At 43.2% G+C, this 27659-nt stretch overlaps 1 long non-coding RNA gene across 1 annotated transcript in view; it reads left to right on the forward strand.

The window, feature by feature from the left end:
- Window positions 1–25366, forward strand: part of LOC138185875 (uncharacterized) — a 114474-nt gene extending 89108 nt beyond the window's left edge. The window contains exon 3 of the long non-coding RNA XR_011174735.1: window positions 25066–25366. This is a non-coding gene — a long non-coding RNA (uncharacterized LOC138185875). The remainder of the gene's footprint in view (window positions 1–25065) is intronic.
- The last annotated feature ends 2293 nt before the right edge of the window (window positions 25367–27659 follow it).

The raw sequence follows: 27659 nt of genomic DNA on the forward strand, positions 1-27659 counted from the left end.
ACAGCATCGTTTTTGTCGTGTGCATTCTTAATGATTACTTCTCGTTCTGTGAAATAATCAATTGTATCTAGATTTGTGTTTACATAGTCGGAAACATGCTACAGCTATAACGAATGAGAAAACAAACGAAGAATTTTAACTGCTGTTTCGTAGTAGTAATTGATTTCTATAATCCCCCCCCCCCTCCAAAAAAGAACATGAAAGTAAAAATATAATTTAAAAATAGAAACGTTTTCTGTTAAATATCAACGCATAACTAATTATGTATGTAAAAGATCGAAGTCGAAATATTTCATTTCATTTATGAATAACAATATACGTAACAAAATTTATAACAAGCTAATTTAATACGTACTCAAACTTCTTCAATTTCAAATATTTCTTTTATCGTCGAATCTATTCTCAATATTTCTATCGAATAAGAAATTTTTGGCGCGTTAAACGCATATAGCGTTCAATTCCTTAAAAATGACGACGAAATACCTAATACAGTTCGTACAACACGCTCTAAAAATTTCCACGGAACAGTCCATCGCTTTAACCCAATATTCTCTCAATATCGTAAACTACACCAAGCCCCTAAAACGAAAAGAGAAATGAAATCAACAGAAATTATATTACGCGACACGTTGGAGAAATGATCTTCTTCGGAAGCAGATCAAGGGAGACGGGTCGATCCAATCGTTTCCAATCGAATCGTGAAATTCTAACGCGATTTCCCGGCGGACAGCCAGGGGGAAACGTCCAGAGAGCAACGTTTCACGTACGAAACCGCAAGCGGATGATCGGCGCGGTCGTCCGGCACGGTATTTCGAAATTTTTCAATTTACGTGGCTGGCGCGCGCGCGGCCGATCGCTCTCGCTCGCTCGCGCGCGATTTCCTGTCCGCGTTTAATTGCGGATCTCCCGCCGGATGTCCGGCCCGTTCGCGACCCCGAGAATCATGGCTGCCACCTTCCAGGTTTCGTTCTCTCCCTGTGCGAAATGACGCGCACCAGAAACGCGCCGCGCTAACGAGATTCGCGAACGCAATTTAGCGCGGCTAAGTGCGGCCAGCGACGAATTACGAATGCGCACGCGATCCAGTCGCGCGCTCACAATGGACAGTCCGAGGATAATTCGATCGCGGCGCGACTTGTCGCGGGGTTGGCGAAAATTCGATGACAGGTCGTTTCGAAAATCGAAGGAAAACGGATGCGCGAGCGATAATTAATTTTTACTCGCAATTTCTGTCGCGGACGTCCCTTCTCCTCGTCCCTGCCATCGGTGGGCGCAGGTGTAATTTTCAACCGTCACGAGAAAGTTTTGTCTGCTCCTTTGGCAGATGAAAAACGAGCGTCCAGCCTTCGTCGTGGATTTCCTAGGTTTTTTCGTTGCAACAGCAAAAACGGGGAATCTCTTTGTTTCTTGACAGAGGCGAAAGAGCTTATTTTAAGATGTCAACAGTACTATGGAAAATTTTGGTAGATTTTTTGTCCAAGTTATAAATATTGGTTTGTGGAAATTTAAGAATTTACAGGAATTTATAAAAATGTACAACATGGAGAATTAACTTGATATCTCGAGTATTTTTATATTCTTTCGCCGTAAGAAGATTATTTCAATTTTCTACGTATGCTCCTCGATTATTCTTCAGTTTTATCTTTTTCTTGTGTACACACGTGCATACATTCTTAGTCACCTTTTCTCGCGCCCCGTATCTCGCTTTTCGTGTTTCCTTATTACACCTTGTGTTTTCTTCTCGGAATGCTAAATTACTTTGCATAGACCGTAAGTAACACTCAAACCCGGGTACCTAAAAATTCTTACCGTAGAAAACACTTTAAAGACGTCACGTACTCGCCATTTATTTTTTACATTGAAATTCATTAAAATTCACCGAAATAATAACGCCACCACTCTCTGAATAGCATTTCTCCTCGCTATACATTTCCGTGTAAAAAATCCTTTCCGCCGTATTTTAATTCGTAGAAATTCGATAGTAACGGTATAACGTTTAAATTTTGTTGAAAGCCGGGCAACGGACGGACGGAAACAATTTATCCCAAGTTTCGAAAGAGAGGAGTCCCAAGTGTGTCTCTCCGGGCGGAAAAGAGCGGAGGATCGAACAAAAATGGTAGGAACTGTCATGATTCCGTATCCATGGAGCGGCGTTCGAGCTGTTACGCAATCCGTTAGATGCACCCTCGCGTGCATTTGCTCGTTGCAGTGCGCGCGGCCCGATCGAACTTTCACCGTGGAAAGTTCGACGTGTTCCCGCCAAACCGATCAGTCAGTGTACTGTAACGTGTTTTCTCCTGACGCATCGCACGTGCCAATAAATGGGAACAGAGCAATACTTCCAGCTAGCGTTTTAAATCTCTCTAAATTTCGAGCGAGAAGGATAGAAAAATAGCGCCACTTGCGCTCGCGTGCACTCTTGCACGCACGTTTACGCTCGCTTATACGTAAACAGCAGTGACGTATGAACGATTTGTCTCGCTAAAGGCAACACCAGCCGTAGTAATTTTTGAAAATTAGAAAATATTTCGAAGAGAAACTTTTTTCTTGCGTTTGAATAATTTGTAATTTGTAGTGTGATCGTGGAACAACTACGCGTCAATGCGTGATATGTAAATTAGTTTCTGATATTACTAATTGACTAATTATCCACGTTCATTCGACAGAGTGCTTATGCCTTGAGTAATACTTTCAATGTAATTTGGCAGAGCTCGTAATCGTAATTTCAAAATTGTTAAACAATGATAAAGCAAATTGAGATGTATAAATTACATTTCCTTGGTGACCTATATCGACGTCTACGATCCAAAAGCTTTCTGGAAAATGAGCCCATAACACAAAATGGCAAATTGGATAAATCGCAAAAGTTCTAAATCTAGTTTCTTATTATTAGCTGCTTTAATAATTATAATTGACGGTTCTAGTGATTCTTAGAAAGCTTTGTTCATTCTATCTTCATAAAATAAATTACAGTTTCACGATAATACAATATCTTTTTTCAGTTGATATTAAAATCTAATTGTGAAATCTTTTTGTAATGGAAGGTTTCCAGCAGAAAGATACGTAGATGCAAAATTTCCGAGAGGTCTATCTATAACCTGCCTCGATCTCTCTTTCGCTTTCTTCGCTTCTTGTTTTTCGATAATTTAATTTATTCGATCACGATAATAAATTCCTATTACCGTAGCAGGATATTGTGTTTTACGCGAAACTATAACGCTCGAGTCTCATCAGATATGTGCGGGCTTATTTGTTTTATAACTTTTTCCACATCCAGCCAGTCCGGGGATTAAAGATGCGCGTCTGTCAGGTAACCTATAACTCCCGTGGCAAATTGATCGATCCGTAGCTGTGCTATAACGTAGTTCTCCGTGACGCATCGCACGTGCCAATAAATTTGCGCGAAGCGCAGATACCTCCTGGAACACCCTATAAATTTTTCTGATCCTCCCTCGATGAGAGAGGGCGAGCCAGGGATTGTGCTGCTTCGATGAATTCACTTTTTCCCCGCCGTCTCTATTAATACATTAATATATATCCTCAGTGTCTTTCGATCGTGACGGTCAATTGATCCCGAACAAAATAATCGCTGTTAAGCTTCTTCCTTGTGACTGCATTTTTCATCGTCGTTCATGAACTACTAACATCTGATCGTGTCCGTGTTTCCATGTAATTATCGACGATTCTATTTTCATAGAAATCTTGACAATAAAAATAATCAACCTGTTTAGCCGGAATATTTAATGTGAATTACGTAAATTATTCTTTTGGTCTGATGTCGATTTTCGACCGAATTGTTTCGTTGAACAGGACATTGACAACATCAAAGCCGTGCAATGCGGCGCGTGTATCAGTCAGTCGTTAAGCGTACTTTTATCTTGTAACGTTCGACGGTTTCCCGCCAAACCGATCGCTGTGGAGCACGTTACCCTCAGAGTGAAGCATCGTGTGTGTCAACCGGAGTCAGTCAGAACGATGCCTCCTCTGGAACATCCTGTAAATTTCTCCCAATCCTCTCCACGGAGACCGAGGCATGGCATCGACTACCGTGTGGTTCCCTCGATATGTTCCTCCGGCTGCCCCTTCTCTTCTCGCCCCCACCAATTTTCGACGCTGACCTCTCCACCCGTCCTTCGTTCCCCGACTTTTTCTCTCCCTCTTGAAAAATGACCCCCATACCACGAGTCTTGCGTCTTCCTCCCTTTCGGTTCTTACGTGCTCCACTCGACGTCTCTCCTCTGTTACCACGGAAGACCACCGATCTGCCAGGTCTTTCCCATCCCCGCCTAATTTTTATTTTCCCACAAGCGGCGTTTTAAAAATTACCTTCCGCCCGCTTTTCCGTCCCCTCTATGAGTCTCACCTCTCCCCCTACACCTCTCTCGCACTCTTTCTCTCTCTTTGGTGGTGTGCGGAGTCGCGGTGGTGGAAGAAAAGTAGAAGGGATGTTGGTGGTTGCGGGAGTGGAGTTGCTTCCTCCCCACCGTGACGCGTCGCTTTGAAAAAAACGAGGGAGAAGATGGTAGGGGAGCGTGGAGATCGTGGCAGAGAGGAACGATGAAGGAGAAATAGAAGAGAGAAAGAAGAGGAATCGAAAGAGCAGGAGAATCGTTTATCCCCCTCTCGAAGGTAGCCGTAGTTTTTATTCTTTTTTCCCTTCCCCTTCCGCCCCTTTTTTTTTACTTTTTGCCACTTGTTCCCTCCGCTGGTAGAAGAACGTGATGTATTGCTCGGCGTGTTCCCCGTCGTCGTGTTTGGATTCGTTTTTCCCGCCAAATTCCCTGCCTACAAGCTGCTGCCACCTTTCTGTTTGGAATTCAGCCTCGTGTCTCCTCCCCGTTCCTTGTGCTTCTTTTTTCTTTCTTCCCTTCGACCACTACCCCCACGACCGACGCCACGGTTCACGGTCGTACGGCTTTCTTAGCTTGATTAATTATCGCGTCGAGCTGGGTGTCGGGATCTAGAGGTCCGCCTTTTTCTCTTTTTCCCTCATCGTACCTTCCTCTCTTTTGCCTCGATTCTCGCTTTTTTTTTCTTTCCTTTCGGTAGATCCACCCTATTTGCTCTCGTCCTTTCCCTCGGCCGGTGGCGGTCGAAACGCGCCCGATAGGAGGACATTACGGGGAATTATGAAAAGGCATCCGGCCGTGAACGATTTCCTGAATAAAATGACGCCTTCGGGAGGACGATTTAAAGATAAATTGAGCGCGGCCGGAAAGCTTTCGATTATCGCGAGGTCTTCCCCGATGTAGGGGAACGACTGTGCAAATTATCGCCCGATAGAATTTTTGACTTTCAGATGATAAGGTAGAAGCATAGGAGCCGATACTTTTAACCATTCGTCCACAAAGAAATATAATTAAACAGCCGACTCCGTGGATTTTCATTCGACTCAACGAGATCGTTTGTTAAAACAGTTTACTATTTCTTTATTATTAGTTATTGTTGTATCATTATTCATGTGTTCCGTATGATATTTCTATTATTTATAGCCTCTATACATATATATAATATTAAAAAGTTGTTTTATATGAATATTAAAAAACAAATACATGGATTATTAAAATCTTCAATATCATGATATTTTCATAATGTTTAAACTATTTTACGACTTTAGAAATTTCTCTAGAGAAGTGTGACCTGTAGCAAATACTTCAAATTTGTCATCTTTGGAAGGTATTTTGGAAATGTACGAATTAGACAAATTTTTTCAAGTTCCACCTCCTTGCTGTGTTAAACATAACAATTTATTTAAGCGAATAAAACATAGCGACCAAAATTAACCAAAAGTCATCTACTCTCAGAATAATTCCATTAATTTATACATCTGCAATCATTATTTATTGAATCTTTAATTACAAACAACATTCCAAATCTTCCAATACTTTGCACCTTTATGTCGAATTTAATAACCTCTCTTAACAAATGTAAAACGTAAAACGAAATATAAATAAAATTCAAGATCAGTTACACGGCATTTCTCCCTTCGTTCTGTCTACCAATTTGGATGTTTCTCGGAAATATTCTTTAAATTTATCTCTTGACAACGAAAAGTTTCAAACTCACCTCGGCGCGAAATTCTGCCCTTTCTTCTGGCTGAGAAATGGATTGAATTAATCGCAAAGTATTTCTCGAACAATTCGAGAATCGTCGCGAGGGAGATAAAAGGGGCGGATGTTGTAGGAAGTCGAACTTTCCCAGGCGAATAATTTAGAGGATGAGATAATTAAAATGGGTCCGCGGGAAGCCTGTCAACCGTGACGGGCAGATAGGTCGCGCACGAGTCTCTAGAACGAAATTATTCTATGAATGCTGATCGCTACGTAACGCGTATTATGCAGCAGCGCGGCTGAAAGTGACAATTTTTGCGTTTCGAGGGCGGCTCGCCGCTCGTTCGTCGCGCTGAAACGAGAAATTTCCATTAGGCGACAAGGAGCCGGTCACCGGCCGCTTTTTTTTTCTATTTTCTCCTCTATTTTGCTCCGCACTGTGTATCGAAAGACGCCAGACACCTCCGCCAGGCATTCGTTTTTTCCAAAATCCGGTTTTTCTATTCAAATTTTGAATCTGGAATTCTGCAAAAATGACGAGTCGCCGTAATTTATAAATAATTTTTAAAATTCAAAGTGTTTTTCGTAACGTAGGTTGCTATTAAAGGGCAAAAGATTTTCAGCTTTATAGCTGATAAGCAGGTTAATTAATATAATACAATAGTATAATAACGTATAAAATGCATTTGTGATCTCGATGTTCATTAAATAGTTATTACTTTTTTTTCTAGCCCTCTGGATTTCTTACAAGTGTTTGTACATTTCATTATGTTGAATTTTTCTACATCTCCGACACGTTTCTGTAAATCAATTGAAGAAGACAAGCGATAGAGACGCATTTAAGTTAGTTACTCTAATCGTGGACTCTTTTCTCGTTCAATTCAACGATTCGTACATATTGTCAAGTTCATAAATTGTTTCGGTCTTAATATAAGTCGCAAATCCTCTTTTTTCTATCATAATCGTATACATAAAGAAAGCCGATATAAAATTAACAGAATTTCATCTTAATACTCGATCTTTCGACTCATATTCCACCTTGAAATTTTCGCCACGAGATTTCCTTTAATCCTACGGAATAACAATGTCGCGGAGGATTTCTTAAAAATATCATCGAATTTTCCTTCGGAGAGCAACCCGGTGGCCGTTTGTCAGATTGAATTCAGAATCACAAAACAATACCGATATCGCGTAAAAGACCAGGAGTGTATGGAGTTTTCGTGGGGCCCTGTACAGTGCCGTTTCGCAGAGGGAAAATATTTTTTATGAAAGCTGACGAGCGAGGGTGAACGACGTGGCTCGGCCCGACGATGGTTTTCGGGGCAGCGAGGAAAGAGGAACGACAGTCGAAAAGGTGCCCCACCCCAGGCTAATAGTCCAATCCGGACCCGGCGTACTTTTTGCCTACCTTTCCACCTCCACCGTCGGCACGACCACCACCACCACTACTGCTATCACAACGACAGCGACATCGTCAGCGCCGCCACCCTCTCACGTCCCGCACTCACTTCGACGTGTATTTTTCCCCTCTGAAGTCGTGCGAGGGTGGCTTTCCGAGCTTTTCCTCCCCTCTCTTCGGACCGTGTCTCCTCGTCCTCGTCGGCATCGTAGGGGTGGAAAAGGGGTTGTAGAAGGGGCTATCCATGCACGGGTGTGCGCAGTACGCTACTTTTCCGCGGACGATGGCGCCGAGCTTGGGATCAATTTCAAAATAATCTGCCTTGGATTTTCAAGGCTCTCGAATCGATTGGAATTCCGCGGATACCATGGCCAACTCTTTAACACTCTATCGCTTTTTCAGTTATTTTTTTTTTTTTTTTTTGTATCCGGTTTTATGACTGTTAATGGATGTAAAAAATACTAATTTTTACTTCGCTGCCATAACCGAATGGTGTATCGGTGCCGAGCGAAACTTGCGTCCTCAAGGCTCGCTCTCCTCGCGTGTTTTGCCACCTTCCGCTCGACCACCCCTACCCCAACGATGCTCGGCTTCTCGGTCGCGGCGTGGACGCTGATCGATATACAGATGAGAAGGATTCGATGTATGGATGGACGAGTATGAATGATAGTGTCACGCGGTCGAGGGTGTCATATGGTCTTGGCTTTAAACTGTGTCAGGTTATGTCGGAGACGAAGAGTGATTTGTTTCTAATCGATAATCCCTGCTTGATTTCGGAAACGCTTTGGGTACTCTATTATATCGATCGTCGTATAAATAATTAGTAATTAGATAATTATAAATTTATATGGAATGTTTAAATTGTACAGATATAGTTGCTTATCGTCCAGGTTATCTACGTTTCGTCATTTTCCATCTCGTCCTCCGAACATTTTTAAACCAAATAGGATTCTAAAAAAACGTCCTGTTCCCGATGTTGGGAGAAAGAACACGTCGCGATTCCGTTACCGCGGGACAAAATTCGAATATTTTTCGAACGCAAACGGTATCCATCCTCCCTTTTGTTAATGAAACAATAACACGTAAGTAATCGATCGCAGGATAAATAACTGCGGGCATGGTACGTTTTTTAGCAGCTATCATTCCCCGCAAAATTTCGATTCATAACTGATACGATGTGTCTGTATTTCTTTCCACTTCCGTCTACTAACATTCATCGATGCCGATCTTCATGGTACCGCTGAAATTACAAACCTTTTACATCTACCGAGCCTTGGAAAACGTAGACATAACTCATGAAAGAAAACACAGTTTTAAGTAACGATATACTTTCCTAAATTCGAAATTCTACGCGCCATTTAAACTACATTTTTTCTTGGTGATGATACATCTTGAAAATTTTCGCAGTCTTATTTCGTCGCGTGTTTACTTAAAATACAACTTAATAGAGAAATTGCAAAGAAAATGCAACAAAACGAAAGTTGACGTAGTTTCCTTTTGTATTTAGTTATCTTTTTACATTCGAAACTTTATATATCATTTAAATTATTCATTTTCTTGGCGATAATAAACCAATTTTTTCACAGACGATCGCTTTATTCGATCATATATGTATTTAGTTGAATTGTAACAGACAAATAAATAGTAAAATTTAACAGTCATAAGACCATCGAAATCGTTCAAAAATTAATGGCATATATTCAATATCCGAATAATACGCTACCGCGTTAAACATACTATAATTATAATTAATTCTTTATTTTTGCCAACTATGCTGCGCGTTCATAAAAATTTCACACGTAAATCGTCATACGTGGTTGGTGTAAACGCGTTGATACGCGCCAGCTTCAAAGCCCGTCGTTTGCTCGCTCGCTCGTTCGCGTGCGCGCGCGCGTTCGTCTGTTTTACGTTGAAAATGTGCGCCCTTCCGCGATTCTAATCGCGCAATACATCTGGCATTAATTATGACGCCTGTCATTTCATAATGAACTAAAGTAAATACATGCATAATAGCCACGACTGAACGATTCTAGACCGGTTACGATTGTTTCAGTTGTACTTTGTATTTAACCAGCCTCGAAATTGACGTTTGGGACGGATATCGGTCGCTGTTGGAAATAATAAATTGCATTATCGTCTCCTGTCTTCTGTGAAAATAACGTGATGATTTAGTAATTGCGATTACCGATCGGCCCATGTGTCCGAAGAAGACAAGAAAGAAGCGCGAAAGAGGAAAAATCATAAATCCAAATCATCGTCCAAAAAATTCTAATACACGTGTAAATATTTCTTTAAATCGGCATACGATACCGTCCAATCGCAACGTTTGAAATCTGAAAGGAGAATATTTTCAGCAAGCAGAGTACGATCAGGCTGAATAGAAGGTAAATTCGTGAGAGGTTGAACGCCGTGGACAATGTCCGAGCTGCTTGGAATCGTTAACGACGTAATTCGAAATTCGCGTGCAAAATTCCGGCTGCAGACGACCGTAAATCGAGGGTCCTTTTATCAAAGACGAGGACACGAGAACGAGCATTCGTAGGACGTATACTTTGCCTCCATTTACATCAGTTTCTTGATGCCCCGAGCGAGTTGCTGCCGCAGCAGCGCGGCACCGGCACCACCGCGGCCGCTGCCGCCGGCAGACCACCCTTTTTCCACCCTTCCTCTGTCCCGACCCTCCCTTTGCTACTTTCCTCTCTCCTCTCGTCTACCTAGCTCTTCCTCTATCGCGGTGCTCTCTGCGTGTTCTCGCGAAAATCCTCGCGATAAATTATGCCGTGCGGGAGGGAAATAAATGACCCACCCCCTTCGGCCCTTCTCTTGCTCGTCCACCCCCGTGCCGTCCCGAACTTCAATCCCCAGCGTGTGCACACAGACCCACCAACACCCTCGTTGCCGCCGCTGCCACCCTTCGTCCACCTCTTTCCTCTTCCTCTTCCACTTCCTCCGTGCCACCCAACCACCCTTCGCCGCCACTTCCTCCAACCTCTTTCTCATCCTACCCGTTTCTCTATGTTCCTCCTCTTTTACCCACTGCCAGAACTCTGCCACCTCCTGTGGTCCAACGACCAGGCGGCGGTGCTGCGAGGAAAGCCGGCTTTAAAATTATAATGGCACGCGCAATTTTGATAACCGTCGCCCGAACCACCACCCACCGACCACCGTACTACTACCAGCACTCGAGCAGAGTCGACAACAACTCTGTCGAGAATACTGCCTAGCTTCTACGTTGCTAATACCACTACATGCTTACGAACGTAGCTCGAAGCTGCTGCAAGACACAACGACACACACCGCGACGACCTCCAACCCCTTTTTCTTCTTCTTCGTCGTCCCTCCCTTAGCCGGGTGGGGAAGGTCTTTTGATATTTCAGCGCACGTAGATCGGCGGAGTTACTTTACGCGCAACATCCCCAGACAAGTAGCCGAGGATAAGGATCGTGCTTTTGGAGTGGACGTGAGCTTTGTCCGTTCTTTATTTTTCTACTTTTCTTTACTTTCTTTTCCTTTCCTCTTTGTGTCACAGATATCACGAGAAGATTTCGTTAATCGACGCTCATGAAATATCGCTGAAATATATCAAACGATTATTATTTATTGCTATTTTATCGAAGTAGATTTGATAGTTATTAATTGCAGGGTTTATAACTAAATAGTAGTACGATCTCGAAATTGTTTTATCGGTATCAAAATTGATTTACTTTCTTTCGTTAAGTTACATGGATTAGTAAGATATAAAGAACTTTAATAAAAGAAGTATGAAACTACATAAAGGCTACCTTTCTCTCGATCAGTGCTACAGAAACTGAATAATCTTTTAATGGACCGAGGATAAATTATTGTCAAACAAATCTGATTCGTTACTTTCGGGAAGTATCGCGGAACTTAAAAAATCGGTCCATGTTTCTACAATAATTAATCCATTCGATTTAAATACTTAGTAAATAAAAAGTAGTGTAAGTTTTAAGTTATTGAAACGATCCAATCTTTAATTTTCTAAGAGATATTTTCGTAAAATATACGTATAAATCTAGGAACACAAGACTCTACTCTTTTGAGCTTACAAAGAAAATTCCTCTGCAAAATTATTCTTACGTGTAAACTCTTTTGCTGAAAGACTTGCTTTGACACTTTCGCGAAGTATTAATAAAAACGTAATTCGAAGCTTCGTCTCACGACACCTCAATCTATTTTCCGAAAAAAAAAAAAAAAAAAATACTGAAGCGTTGCTTGACGCCGCTTTCTTGCCGAATAAAACCCTACATTTGCGGTCATTAGAAAAAAACGCCGAGGCAAATATTTCACGAGCTCGTTCCCAGCATAGAACACGGGTCTCCTTCTTAATAGGGCACCACGCGGCGTACTATTTAAAGCGATATTGCGCGATATGTCTGCAACATACTACCGCGGCATCCCGTTCCTCATTCCACGCCCTGGACTAGTCCATCCCTTCCTCATCGCGGATTGCAAGACCAAACAATGACGCGACGTCCGACACGAGAATGGAGAATGGTTCCGCTTTGGTAGGCGGAAATTGTTTAAGCTTTTGTTATTTTGCGGCTTCTAAATCTCAGACGTCAGGCAGCGCCCTCCGAAGCGGGATGGCGCTCGCTTGCTCGCTCGCGCAACTCTCTTCGAGAGCTTGGATGGACGAGCGTGCATGCACGCTCGAATCCACCGGGTGGCCGGAACAGCCTGTGTTCCGCTTTGTAACGCGAACTTTCAACCGGAAGCGGATCTCCTTCGCGTGGTCGTTGCACCGTGCTCGAGCATTTAAGCGCAATTCCTCGCGTTCGACAACTCTGACCGTGCAGCACTTTTTTTTCTCGCCCTTTCGTTTCTTTTCACCGTGGCACTCTCATTACAAGAACATTTTGAGCCTGATTTAATTTCGCGGCATATTTGACAGGGAGAGGCAGGTGCGCCAAGTTTGACGCATAATAGCTAGGAATCCTACCTCTCTCTCTCCCTCCCTACCTCTCTCTCTCTCTCCTATTTTTCCTGTTTTCCTGTCTTTCTCTTTTTTTTCTTTCTCTCCTCTCGCTTCTTTTTTTGCTTCGCTCGTTTTTAATTAAACTTCGAAATGAATTTCTTTGTCCCGAATTTGCATATTTTAGGCGCTTATATGAATTTCCAATTAACCGAATCTTTATGCGTTAATAATAAAGACGTATCTCTGTGCTGAACCACCGTTGATCGTTGTTTTCTTCGATTGCCCGATAGAAGATACTCAGCGCGTACGCCTGACGTTTACAGATTACTTTTTTCGCCTCATTTATTCTCTTCTCTTTTTCCCTCCCTTCTTGCGTCAGTTTCATCACAATTCGATGATTAAACCATGCCGGTGGCGGGAATGGTATCAATAATTACTATATGCTTCTTGCGTCGCGTGGCGAGTTTCGAGAGTAACGTTCGCTTCCCATCGTCTCCATTTCCGCGGAATTTATTACCCGGACCCCAGGCACAAAGAACAAATCCGTTTTCGAAATGCACGGCTAATGAAATTGACCGTGTGTGCGGTCTGAGTGTTCTACAAGAGGGAGAAAGAGATCAAATTGCCCGATTTTTTTATGGCTCAAGTCTTTTTCACTGTTTCTCTTGTTTCTCTCTTTCCATTCCGCCTCCGCGCGTCGTCTCTTCTCTGTTTCCGTGCAGTGCGTCGCGCGAGTGCAAATAAATTCGCGAGAGGCGAAGACACGCGCTAGAGAGGGCACTGCGATCAATATTTTCCTTTGAAAATTCACTGGCAACCACCGACAACCTATTCCCTGCCATTTTTCCATACTTAATGAACGCGTGCAAGTACTCGTTACTGTGCTAATGCAATTAAAACGCTTACGGTGAATTATAAATATTTGCATGAATAAGTAAGTATCCTACCAAACGAGATTATCGCCGGTTATCGCCACTCTTACGTGTAACCACCCTTCAATAGCCTCCCCCGCGTACCTCGTCCCGTGGTCGTTAACATTTATCGCCGGCGACGTTAAAAAACTCGCCCCCTCTGCCCCCGATATCGATCACCATCTACGAAACCGCGCCTACACGATGCTCTCTGCGCTCTTTTTTCGCGAGTCACCCGATGGCGCGGCACTGGAATTTTAATCAAGATAATTTCTTTCGATCACGTATTTTACTGAATTTTGATTCATACCTCTTTAATTCGGAACTTCGTTCCGTTTAAAGAATATGCATAATTCGTCGTTATATGTCGTCGCACGAGATTACTCGAAAGTTTGATTAGAAAACTTGGTTCAGATTAAATCGATCGATCGTTCAAGCTGCTAGAAATTTAGCAACTCGATATTTACTCGATAAATATTTATTTTTATTTAACGAGGATCCTTTGTCAAAGTTAATGACACGTTTAAAGTAAACTTCGTCATACGATCATCGAGATAAAGTAATTCATACAAATAATACAGTATTTAAGAAGAACAAAGCTGAATATAGAAAACGGAAATATCAGAATCATTAGAGTCTGCCTGTATAAAATAATTCGATGTTTAACAAACACTAAAACGAATATAGACAACGATAACTCGAAACTTCAGAACCGTCGTTATTCCTTCATTGAATCGCTCTATAACGTTTAGCCATTTTTAGACATTTTTAAAACTATGGATTTTTTAATTTGCACATTCTTAAAAGCGTCTCTGCCTATCGATTACCGGCTGGAAAATAACTGAAAAGAGCGTCGTTCCACCCTTCCGTCTCGTCGGTGCGGAACGCGGCTCGTCGACAAATGGTCGCGCAAGGGCGCAGCAGCAACTAATATCAAGCGTTATTTCTTTTTTCATTAGTAACTAGCGAACTGTTTAACGTTCCACGGTAGATATTTATAAAGCGGGCGTCGCACCCCCGCCCCAGCAGTTGGTCCAAGGGGGCACGAGGAGGCCAGAGGGTGAGCCGTAGGATGAGGCGACGGTAGAGGAAGGACGAGGAGGAACGAGGAACGAGGAAGAGCAGAAGGGTGGTGGCGGCGGTGGTGCGCGGACTTTTGGGGTGGTCGGTGCCCACCTATCGACCCTCTCGGCTCCTGGTACCCTTTCTTTTCCTCCCTCAGTCCACCGGGCCTCTCTCTTTCTCTCGCGTTTTCTCTCCGCTCTCCTCGTCCTCGCGCCTGGCCAGCGACCGACCTTCGTGCGCGCACACGAGAAAAAAGCACGCAGCCAGAGAGGATTGAAGCGAGATCGAGATTCGCAGAGAGAGAGTGCGAGAGAAAAAGAGAGGCGACGCGTAGCGTACAGCAGGCTGGTATATCTGTGTACGTGAGCTCGCGCTCGCGATAGGATTGAGAGAGGCGAAGCACGGCCGAGAGAGCGCAAAAGCTTACTACGGACGCAGGGAACGACGAACGCGCGAGTAGAACGCGCGTACACGTATACACGGCCAGACACACGATCACATATACGCACGCGGGCACATCCTAATTTTAGCAGGCATTCGGCGCAGCTGTGCCACCCACACGTATCGTGCGGGCTCGAAACTCCGAAATTTCGTGCAAATAGCACGGGAAGGAAGCCGTCCCTGATTAAACCGGTTATTTCCTAGGGAAAAAAGAAGCGGCCCGCCGGCGCGAAATTTACAGGAAATCGGGTTATTAGTCTCCGGATCGCGAGAGCTTCTCGTCGATCGACGCCTCGCAGTCTCGTTACGTTCTTCGTTCTTTATTTTCACCGTGTACCTTCGTCTGATCGTGGTGTTATTTTAATCAGCCATGAAAACCTTCCACATCCCGTTTTCTCCTCGCCTTCTTCCGTCTACAAGCATTTTCAATTCGATCGTGAAACTTTCGAATTTTATCTCCTTTGTCGTCGCTTAACTTCGATTACTTCGTTACGAATTTTTCACCTCGACCGCTAGTAAAAAGTCCTGTACCTGCTGTATCGTAGCCGGTCTTCCCGTTCTTCTCTTTCGAGAATCGTGCATTCCAGGGACCTCGATCAGCCGGATAAATTTCGTGCGTTACGTTCGATTCAATTAGTCGGTCGTGACAGATTTGCATACAAAATTAGAAACCGGTAACCGGTTGATACCTTGATCGCTCTCGTTGATAACGCGATTCTAACGGGCACCGAACCGTTGGTATTGTCATTAATTCGATTGCTCGCGCGTCCGGGCTGATTATTTATGTTTCGTCAGGATTCTTCCGTGACATCAGCGTGCGTAGGGGGAGTGGCGGACGAGAGGCTGCCTGTTTTTGTTACTCATTCATGACCGCCGCTTTGATGTGGAACGGATCAATCAGAATGATATAATTCTGCGTATACATCAATTAGCAATAATGATAATTATCGCTAATGTTTGTAGATAGCTGATAGTGGTCGTGCACGGGGAATAGATGTATTTTTGGAAATTATGCGTCCACGTTACGGGTTACATCAGGCACCGATGGAAATGTCCGTTTAATGTCTATTCTGTTCTACGTGTCACTCTCCGGGCGTCTCCATTTAGGGGAGTAATATCCCTATGCGTTTTCAAATTATCCACACATATCTTCTCGGTGTATTGAGGGTAATTTGTTCGATGTTGCAGTACTCTAAATATTACGCGATACGAAAAGATTGATACACAGTTCTCAACAAAATAGAATCTTTTGCTTGTTAATTGATTAGTTAGTAGAGTTCGGTTTGTAAATTTTAGATATTGTAACTGATGTAACAGAGAAAAAGAAAGAAATCGATTAGCGAGACTGAATAAAAATTTATTATTGGAATTTAAAGGGTATTAAAAAGCATCCTTCATTTCCAAAAATACAAAGAGGAAGTGGTTTGTTAAATTTTCAAATCCTAACATGCACTCGTCGAATTAGCGCAGGTAACAATTCAATATCGTTATTCTTAAACTATCGTTGCATCGATTAGTTTCAGTGCGATGCTGATTATTTATATAGCTCGTATTTTATTCTTCCAACTAAAACGTAATCTTCATATATCTAAAATCGTAAATGTCGATAAAATTATAAAAAAGATTCGATAGCCATAAATCTATAAATTGGTTGTTGTAAATTATAAATTTATTCCATGAACTGCGCGCAATATTAAAATAAATGTAGTCAAGTTTAGTCTTACTTTTGTTCTTTACTTCTACTTCTGCTACTCGCATTTCGAACATTATTATTCATATTTCCCGGCAAATTGAATCCATCATCTTTACAACTTCCCACTCAAACCCAGCACGAACAACCTCGTAACGTCTCTACAAATTCACGGCGTACGACCTGTGACAACAAAATTTCCCCGATCGTTAATCGATTACTCCCTCCATCAACGGCGGCGCGAGCCATAAACGAAGATCGAAACCCCGTGGCCATTCTCACGAGCTAATTTTTCCTGCGCGTGTATCGCGTATTCCTGAAAAAAGAGCGCAGTCATGGCTCCCGCCCTGCACTGGCGATACACGGTGCACGCAATCGCGCGCACATTACAAAAAAATTACGAGGAATACCGGCGGGAACGGCGAGTCTCCTTTCCTGGTGAATTCGAAATCTCGGAAATTCAACTAATTATAACTCCGGACCAAGGAGAATTACACAGCTTGCTGCGTTCATAATACGCGATCAGCGTCCCGGCGAATCGTAACGATTGCAAAAATGTGTCCGTGTATCATAGCCGTCTCTTGGTAGGACAAATTTTCTAGGGGAAAAATTCTGGCTAGTCTCATTCTAGTCCGACTACTATTTTCTGCTCTTTTTCCGTTTCGTGTTTTGTATTTTTTCTTTCTTTCTTTTTTTCATTCTTTTTTTCATTCTTTATACGTCCAGTATCTCCGCACCATTCCCTTTTTAGTGTTGTCGTGCTCGTTTCGCGTGCGTGGGCGCATACGTTTCAATTGTTTGCCTTTTAAATAGTATAACGTCGGCCACGCGGCACGCTTCATTTGCGGAAACGCGACCGCCACGGAAATTGGGACGCGACTATTAATCAACCCCGCGGCGAATACATCGCGGCTTGGACAAGCGTTAAGATAGCCTAACTTTCTTTGGTGGGCCGAAATTATAGTGTTTTAAATAAAGTTCGAGCAGTGGATGAAGTTTTGTGTCATTGCACGATTTATTTGTTGGATAATTTCTTAGAGGATTTGCGAGTCATTTAAACATCCTTCGTCGAATTTTTCTTTTCGTAGCGATACATTTGGTAGTTCCATCTTCGTAATGTAAATGAAAGATGAATGATTTAAACGTACTATAATTCAAGGATAGTTAACTATACAGTTAATGCGAGCAAATATTTAAATTTAAAGAGTATCCAAATTAACATTAACAATTTTTTGTTATTTCTAAAGAGCTCCCATTAATACATTTGATAGCTTGATGAAATTTTTTAAATGTAAACGGAGTTTTCGATGTATTACAATATAAATATGGTGAAACTTAAAGCGTGTTCGACCTTTTTTAATCATATTTTTTCATTTTGTCTTTACCTATATTAATACGTTGCTTTATTACTAATAGTTTTTATTAAATATTACAAGCCATTTGGAAAGGAAGCATGATATATAGATTAAACTAAATATATATTTTCAGTTCTTTGTAGATAAATTTGGCAACCTAAACGACAGAAAGTATTTGAAATAAAAATAGATATTTAATAGAATTGCTTTCGTGATATAGATAATATCATCTAACTAACTTTAATTCCCTTTTCAATTTTCTTCCTTCTCTGTAAGCAGTTTCGCTTATGACGAATTTGATTAAACGAGATAATTAATGCGCCCCATAGATATTTATCCCAAACAAATTCTATAAAATCGCCGAATCACATTTTCCATATTGTTAGAAACATAACTCACGACTATAAATATATAACTCACGACTTTCTAATCCGTTCCATTCACTTTTCATATTCCCAACACGTAATTACAAAACTATCGTTTCATAATAATCAAACTGCGAATATTTATATGTTACTATGCCTAACATCTAAAAGTAGGAACATATACATAAGAGATTTCATTTCTCTAGTTATGTTCACAAAAATATTAAAACGTCTAATAACAATTAAATTTCCTAATGATATCGCCCTGTATTCGATAATTCCCTGTATTCAGAATCGAACATACGAAAACTTGCCCTAACTAAGTCCTCGTAATCTATGCCAACATACTTAACTAATAACGGTGCAACAACAAATAAACGAAATATCGTCGAAGCGAGGCGATAATCCCAAATTCCACAGACACACTTAAATTTCCGGGCAAGCAGAGATCTCTAGCGGTGTTTCCTCTCCGGAGGATTCCTCGAGATCGGGTTCTTGCGCGCGTTCGCGCATCACGTGCAAGTTTTCTCACGTGGCAGTCGGTCAGGGCCGCGGAGAGTACGCGGTTGACAAAAAGGGGGATAGTGTCGATGGGAAACGAAAGAGCGATATCTGCCGGCCGATCGGTGGCCGCTACTGGACGTGTGTAGGCGATGTAGAAAGGGGGTGTCGATGCCGGGTGGAGGGACACAGGCTCGATGATCCAGAGGGGTGAGTGCAGAGTTTACCTATAACCCATAAATCGACCCCACTTTTCTATTAAGAGACGCACGATTGACTTGCGTTGTTCAGTTTCCTTCCCCCGATACCGTCGCTGCACGCCTCTTTCTGTCTTTCTTTTTGCTTTGCCTACCCCTCTCCCGCCATCGTGCACCGATCGCTACACCATCCTACACCCCCACCTCATCGTTGCTTCTCCGAATAGCTCGTCTTTTTCCCTCCAGTCGCTCCCCACCATTGCCACGTATCCTGCGCAAAACTCTCGTTCAATCCCTTCCAACCTGTTCGTCGTCGACTACCTTTCTTTTTTCCCCAAATTTTTTTTTTACCTTTCATTTCCACCCTTTTTTTCCCCTGCCTGCTTTTTCCCGTTCTTCCTTTTTCCGCTCGCCTGAGAATTCCATCTTCTTCACTCGCCCCGCGCGTCCGGAAAACACGGCCAACCCCGTATCGGCGCAGAGGGCGGGAGAGGTGCAAATACTTGGCCATCTGTTTTCCACGAGTCGAACGTACGAAACGTCGTTCCCGCCGTTCCCATTGACTTCGATGCGACCGATCGCGACTACGTCCGATCGATCACGTGCCTCGCTTGGAGGTGAACGCTTTCGTCGCGTCGACGCGCGCCTCTCGACGCGCCGGGGTCGCCAAGTTCCTACGCGGAATATACGTTCTTCTCTCGTGTAACCTCTTGTTCGACCACGTCGCGAGCGCAATTTCAACGTCTCTCGACGATAATTTATGTTTCTCGCGGCAGTTTTCGTCCACCGTATCAAACAATTACGTGAAATTCGGCAGGAACTTCGTTAGACGGTGCACCTCTCGCCCCGTAATTGCGCGCTGTCGACCATTTAACGCATCATCGATGCAGATGCTTTTCGCTTCGTGGATTTTCAACTCGCAGCTAGAGTAACCCCGCTCGTTATCCAGCCGCGCGGACTTTTGCTTCCGAGAGTTTAATGCCGGCAAATTTCCTTAGTTTTAAGCGTCGAAAGCTCGCCAGGCCATTGTTTTTCGGCAATTTACGACTTGGGATAAAACGAACGATTGAAAAGATGGAATATTACGCGGAAGAATAAAGCTGATACCGAGAGTTACGTTATCATAAAACCGTTCGCATGACGGTTCGCGTTTCTAGTTCCATTCGTTGCGTACCATGAAACAGCCCCCCAAGTGGCAGTTTTCTGCTAAATCTTCAAACTATTGCAATTAACGACTTCGAAACTAAACGACGCCAATACAAACTTCTCTCTATAACGCGTTCGTCCGCGTAAACTGTTCCCCGTCGTTTCGCCAATATTCCCCGTGTTCCCCGATCAAAACGTCCAACCCGGTGAAATGAGCAAACGAAATGGAAGAGTAACCTGGTCGAAGGAAAGCGTTGAAATGGACCAAACTAGAAAAAAAGCACGATAGTGGGGGAAAGGGAAAAAACGAGGAGGACGGCCTCGGTTGAAACGAGTTCTCTTCCTTTCGCGTCATTGAGCGGATACACGAGACTGACGTGTTTCATTGTATTCGCGAATTTCACGATTATATAATTTCTTGACGTTTCGAAAGCGAGGCGTGCGCGCGCGTGCCAACGCATCGCCATTGAGCGTACCGATGGAAATCCAGGGATAATTACACGCGGCTGTGGCATAATTATAATTATCGAAGCTCACAAACCAGCCCTTTAAATTTCGTTAAATTTTACACGCGCCCGTGCACTACAGGCTGCAGGGCCGTGAAGGGAGGCAGAGATAGAGCCACAGAGAGACTACCGTTAGAGAGAAGTTCATAGCTGTTCATACGTGCGTAATACGACGAGCTATGAACGTTTGTACGGATTGGACCTCTTGATGAATCTCGTTAATTTTCCTCGTCGCGGATATCATCACAATTAAAGCACGATCTTCGACCAGTGGAGACAGTCACTGTTGTCTGTTGCACGATAGAAAAGTTAAGTTCTTTAAACGAAAGTTACGATCTTTCGTGCATTTCGTTCGATGACATTGATTCACGAGATAAGAATTTGATTTTGGTGTAAGAGGTTTGTGAGAAAACTGTGAGGTTGTTCGAATGACAATGGTCCTTTGTGAAATTTTTGGCAATATCAGGATTTTTAGGCAGAATAACGAGTAGTCGAATTAAAATTAAGAATTTACATTGCACCAACCGGGAGACAGGCGACCGCGCACCGTGATACCGTTGTTCTGTACGCATTAAATTATTGTTTTGCACGGTAGGTTTATATTCTGATTACCTTATAATTGCGAGACATCTCGCGAAATAGCCGAGCCAACGGGATTTGCATTTATCAGCCGGAACGTTTTCGCCTGGTTCTCTTTTTCTTTCCTGGAAGAATGTTAATTACGTGGAAGATTTGCGAGTCGAACAAACGCGTTTCATGGTTTGAATAATTTTTGTTTGTCTTCTTGCTACTTCCACATTTTACCATCGAAACTTCTTTCGTTCGATTTATTTAACCCTGTATAATTACTATTCCACTTACTTCAAGTTTTTCCGATTTCCTCAGTAATAACCACCTCCAAACATTTTTCTGAATACCCTTTATAGTCTAGAATGGAAAATTTTGTTTGCATTTTACTACGAAAATTTCTTTCCCTGGACTTACTTTAACGCTGTTCAATTAATATGCCGATTTCACATTATTTTGCTGTTAAATCTTTCTTTAATATTCTTATGTGTTACAGAGTAAAAAATGTTGCTTTCTTGATACTGGAGTGAAAATTGTTTTCCATATTTTATCATGGAAGTTTCTTTCATTCGATTCGTTCAATTCTATGTAATTAGTATTCCGATGTATCTCGTGTTTCTAAACTAACTAACTGCAAGTAACTGTTCTAAAAAAAACTCTTGTCAATAGTCTTTTTTTAATGAAAATTTTTGTATACTTTATCCGTAGATGAAAATCGTTGTTTACGTGGTGCGTAATTTTTTGGATAACAAATTAAAAAAATCATCTGATTTTGTAATTTCAACGAATCTCGTTCTTTAATATTCCCTTTGAATTCGTCGTCTAAAATTTCCCTTCTAACTTCCTCTTTTAACATTCGCGTACTAATAAAGCGCCACAGGAATTGTACGGTACTAATTTAGGCTCGTATTCAGGATAAAATTCAGTTGGCGTGCTTCATGACAAAATTCATAGACAAATTTCAGCGGATGGACGCAACGTGGTATCGCGTCAATGGCTGTTCACGATATTCCAGCGAATTTGATGTTAATCATTCGTTCATTTACAAACGCACCATGATGAAGAACGAACTGCTCGATCTCATTATTGTTACGTCGGCTAAAACTATGTTTAATCTTCCATGATGATGATTCATGTTCGTTTCAAGCGGAAATGAAAAGTTCATTCTCTTCTTAATTTAATCTTTTTCGGTTTCTGTTGCTTTTCAAATTGGACTGATCGAACGCTCCGCCAAGCGAAAAGGCGATAAACCAACCATGGCAACGATTGATAGGTGTTCGATTAGCATCGAGCACGAATTATCGACCCAAACAAGCTTCAAGAAGCTTGCACGAGCTAAGTACACATTTCTCCAAGTCGGACAAATATTGACTCCTTTGGATACACACGATCGAGAGATGGTCATTCATCGGATCAAATTAGCTCTAATTAAGAAAATATTCCACGACTATACGAGAATAGATCGAATGTTTTTAACGTGATTCGGTGTTTGAAAAATTCATCGACGTTCTTAAACCTGAATTCATCTTACTTTTGCGAAAACGTTTCTACGGAATATCGTACGTATATTTACATATCTACTTTTGGTCGTTTACGTTCGCAATGTTTTCAAGCCGTCGCGTAAATATGAAATAACGCTGAGCACATTATCAGTAATCACAGCGCGTCGAGTGCGGATTATATCTCAAATTCTAATCCGCAGATATCAACTCTTAAATCCTGTAAATCTATCGTTTATAACATCCACGAGCTTTGCTAATCGTTCGGCATAATCGGCTGTTAAATCGAGTCCTCGCTGTGGTCCCACTTCACAGGGCGTTATTTTATAACGTAGTCAGATTCATCGATTTCCACGATAACATCCACCAAGTACGATTTTCCATCGATTCATCGAAAACCAAGGTTCGTGAAATCGCGTCAAACCTGCCTCTAAACAAGCCCGGTTGACCGATGCTAAATTCGTTGCCTGCGTTCAAATTTAGGCTGAACCAGCGTGTTTGGTCGACGTTGGGGTTGCGTTCGATCCTGACAAATCCCGATCGAATTACGTACTAGCAGATCAATTAAAAAGCATACGAACGAAATCGATACGACATAGAGCAACGAAGCATCTAACCAAGTCCGCCACGATTGTCCTGTGTTTCTTCTTCAATAACGATGGAAGCGGAGCAGCTTCCATAAATCGATCGGAAACATCAATAGCATTCAGCGCGACTCATTAACCATAGGGACCAATCGATTCCTGAGCCGAGTCCGTATAAACACTCGATCAAAGACGTACGTACACATTACACGAGCCAAGTACAATGCACACAGACAGTCGGCGTCGTAGCCACGGGCCTGTTTGAGAGACCTCTTAAAACACACCCTTGCAGCTCACAGCGGCGAGAGAAGGAAAGCTGGTCGGCGAGCTGTTGCTGGTCGTCGTACTAGTCGTCGTCGTCGCTCTCATTCAAAGGGTAACAGAGACAAGAGAAGGAGAGACAAGAGAGGAGAGAGGCCGTGAGATGTATAGCGTGTGAAGGGGTGGTAGTTAACGAGGGGAAAAAAAAACCGGTGGAAAAATTAGAAAAATTGGGGTGGGGGGTAGTTGGGGGAGAACAGTAGGTGAAAAAGGACGAACGAGGGGAAAGCTGGGTTTGAAGCGAGAAGGAAAAAGATCGCGGGGTAGCAGGGAAAAGGGTGCCGCCCCCGCGAGAAATTTCGGTCCCGCGGCCATTGCAGCGGGAGGGCGTGGCCGCGCAGACGCTGCCAAAGAAAAATCGTCGCTCGCGACCAGGAAAAGCAGCGCGCGCCGTGCCGGAAACGCGCGACGCGTTGCGCGAAAGAAAAAAACGGGTTGCAGGGAGGGCGCGGGGGTCGCTGGCTAAGAGGGCAGGAAGAGAGAGGCAAATGCGCACGAGCGGGCAAAGAGGGCGCCCTTTCGCTCCGCCGGATGTCGCCCTCTTCCTTTCTCCTTTACGTTAGTATCGTCGGTACCTCTTTTTCCACGTCGCTCTCTGCTACCCTTCGTGTCCTCTCTGTCCCTCGCGTCGAACTTTCTCCTTTTTCCCCGTAGTCTCTCCGCTTCACGATCGAGAACATCGTATAACCGTAGCGCTTTTCGGTCTGCTCTTTCTTCACCGAGAGCTGGCTCGGTTACCTCTCTTTCGCTCTCCATCGTCGTCATCCCCATCGCGTCACGGTTACCGAGCCGCCTGCTTTCGTCCCTTCTCCACTCGCGTCCCTCTGCTCGCGACTTTACTCTCGGCTCTGTCTGTTCCACGTTAGTCGACACAGAAGGAGACAAGGTAGGAAAGGAGGAAGAGGGTGAACAGCGGGATTAGCGGCCTGAGGGGGTTCATAGAGGATGGCGGGGGGTGGGCAAAGCGTGCGTACAAGTAGAGAGCGAGCATCAAAATTATTTTCCAGTGGGCACCACCGCCGGCGTGGTACCAGCCCGAAATTTCAGCCCTTTAATTTCAGATGGTATGATAATTCGCGGCGATATTTCACACGAGTCTGGAACCTGGCTCAACGTGGATTTTATTGCGGCCGGCCAGCACAGTCGGCTACCAAGAGGGAGAGGGCGGGGTCGGGGCAAAAATTTTCACGGAATTACGGAAAGGGGTCTACGAGAAGGGACGGTCTACGAAGTTGTTAATTAATCTAGGCATCTAGATATTCTGCTCCTCTCTCTGACGCTCTACGCAGCTTGTCTGACGAAACTCGCAAATACACTGGATGCATCATCAATTTACGCTCGAAGCGAACACGGGCCACGCGTGTTCAGTTATTCGGCTGACTCGCGCCGAATGGGAGAAGGCGGCAACTTCTTCCGCTTCCAGAGTCGCGTCGCCGCGATACGCGTCGTGGCACGTGATCGTATCACGAAACTTTAAAAAAGAAATATCTCCTATACTCACATCGCTGATAGCCTTCGTTTTATTTTTACAGGTTCACCAGTAACGTTGATTCGATCGTGGGCGAAGCTGGCTGGACATCGAGTGAAATTATTTGGAAGAAGAATGCAACGGCGATGATCGAGCTCTGACGATGATTGTGCAAAGAATAATTCTTGCGTTATCAAAGGCGTTACAAAATTAGTAATTAACTTGTTTCTCGTTATAGCCGCTATATATCGCATAAGCCGTTGGGAAGCTTAATTGATCTGCTCTGAAAAGTTCAGAAAACTGATGGCATTACAAATACTATCTTCTACGTTTATTTTAGAATTTATCTTAGAATTTAATTTCGAATTAATTATTAGCGATTACTTATTGATCGATTACTTACGTAATAAAATTAAGAACTTGATAAAAAATGAAGTTCATCAATTTGTCTTCTGAGAGAAAGATATATATGGAAATGTATGCATTATGAATAGAAGAGAAATATATGTGTCTGTATGTAAAAGATTAGTGTTGGAAATTTTATACAGGCAACCTGTAAACTTTTCCTTACTATTATTTAATATTATTTATCTTTTAGAATATTTGTTGTATTTCTAGGAATAGTATTTTTAGGTGAGATAAAGGTAATTTGGTACACGTGTTATGGGTAAAAGCCGAATTCTGTCAATAGTAGTTGCAAATGCTTTTCGTCTATAGGAACTAGTTTACTCTAGTTAATTACAAAATTAATTGTGTGTTGTTAATTAAAACTAGATAAATACGTTTGGGTATTTCTAGAATTAACTAGTTAATAGTAGTATTAACGAAAAGCTTCTGGTCAAATTAGTTTTGGAAATTAGTCGGATAGTGCATAGATAAATCTCGAAACGTGTAATTAAAAATTGCTACTAACTAAAAACTGATAGATATTTACCATTTATTTTCCCTTTAAGTTCATAAATGCGATGGTCAATAGCATTCAAGTGATAAACGATACAAGCCCTAGAATTAACATAAATACGTTTCCCGATTTAGAAAACATCACTTGTGGGATCTGCATCGTTCAGCATTTCGACTTCCCAATTACAAAAACAAAGCAGAGCGATAATTACAATTCTTAACATGTCGAAACACATTCGAGACAATTACAAAATGAAATATCTTTAACGCAACATATTAATCCATCGAAACATGTAAATATGTATTGCCCAAGCCTCAATTAACTATCTTACGATCTGAACGCAGCAACGTAAAATGAAGGAGGTCTCTGGTCGAAATTCCATTGGTTCACAATTTTATTTTCCCTGGTGTCTACCCTTGTCCACGTTAGTCACTCCCAAACAATTTTCCCCGAAATTCCGACGACATATCCCTGCCACTTCGTGACGTCTAATCCCGATCTGTGAGTATAGGCAAGCAGCAAATGGCCCGAGCCTCCCCGTGCTTTTCCACGTCCACGATGGCCAATGTGGCTCAGTTGTAGTTCTTGTCCGTCGAAACACCATCGAGGGTTCGAGAGAAACAGAGAAAGCCGCGGAGAAGTTGGTTCTAAACGGCGCAAAGCGGCGCAATTTCGTTTCGTCGTGGGAAGGGTGTCGAGGTGATACGTAGGGGTGGCGTGAACGGTCGAACGAGTCGGATAGGGAAGAACAAGAGGAAGCTCGTCCGAGGGGCAAGAGGAGAGAGCAGATCGTCTGGGGAGAGGTGGCAATTTTTTAAAATTAAGGCTGTTAAACCTAATCTCCAGGTGTGCAGGCGCACGCGCGAAGAAGTCGTATAAACTCCGCTATACATATACACCGTGCTGGAACCTATCTACTTTTCTCTGTCTATCTCGTTTCGACTCCTTTCCCGCGTTTCTTTTCAGCTATATACCTACCCTTCGCGTATATAGCTGTTCAGGCTGGCTTCAGCAGCAACGCTGACTGCGCCGCTCTCGGCGTCCCTGCTAGGTGGTTAAATTGCCGCACGAAACGTTCTTAATGTCCAACGGCGGTGAGCCTCCCTCTCTCTTTTCGCTTGATATCAACTCTCTTTTTCCCCAGCGTCCACCCTTACTCGTCCCTTCGTTCTTTCTTTACCTATCTCCGTCTCTGTTCCGCCAGCCTATCCCGTGCTTCCTTTTTTCATCCCGACAACCTCTTTTTCGTCCGTCCTTCTTCCATTCCTTCGTTCGTTTCCCGTTTATCTTCTTCTATCGCTTTCCTTCGTCGCTATCGCGTCCTCCTCCCCGCGACCATCATCGCGCTCTCTTTGATTCTGGTCTTTTGTCTCTGTCCCGCGATCACCCAGCGTCGTTCTTTTTTCCCTCTATCTATCCATCTCTTGGTATCGCAGCGTGTTTTCGAAGGGTCGGCTCTCTCTTTTGTTTTCCGCGGGGCTCTCCACGCGGCGTAAACGACCGCGTTGGTCGTCGCGGCGCCATCGCGCGCGGGTGCGTCGAATGCCGGATTACGAGCGGCCGCGGCGCGATAAACGCGCGAATTATGTTTAATATCGCCGGTTATCTGGTCTCGCCACGATGCACGGCATCTACGGTCACGAGGATCCTCTTTTTTCAACACTGGTTTTCCCGCCGCGTTCCCATCTTTCGTGGAACGAGGCGAGCGAGATCAACCGGCTAAAACTCAGCGAGAGTCGCGAACGCCTGCTCTAGTT

This window comes from Bombus flavifrons, chromosome 13, assembly GCF_040668555.2.
Source record: "Bombus flavifrons isolate JBK064 chromosome 13, iyBomFlav1_principal, whole genome shotgun sequence".
In the NCBI taxonomy this organism is placed as follows: Eukaryota; Metazoa; Arthropoda; class Insecta; order Hymenoptera; family Apidae; genus Bombus; species Bombus flavifrons.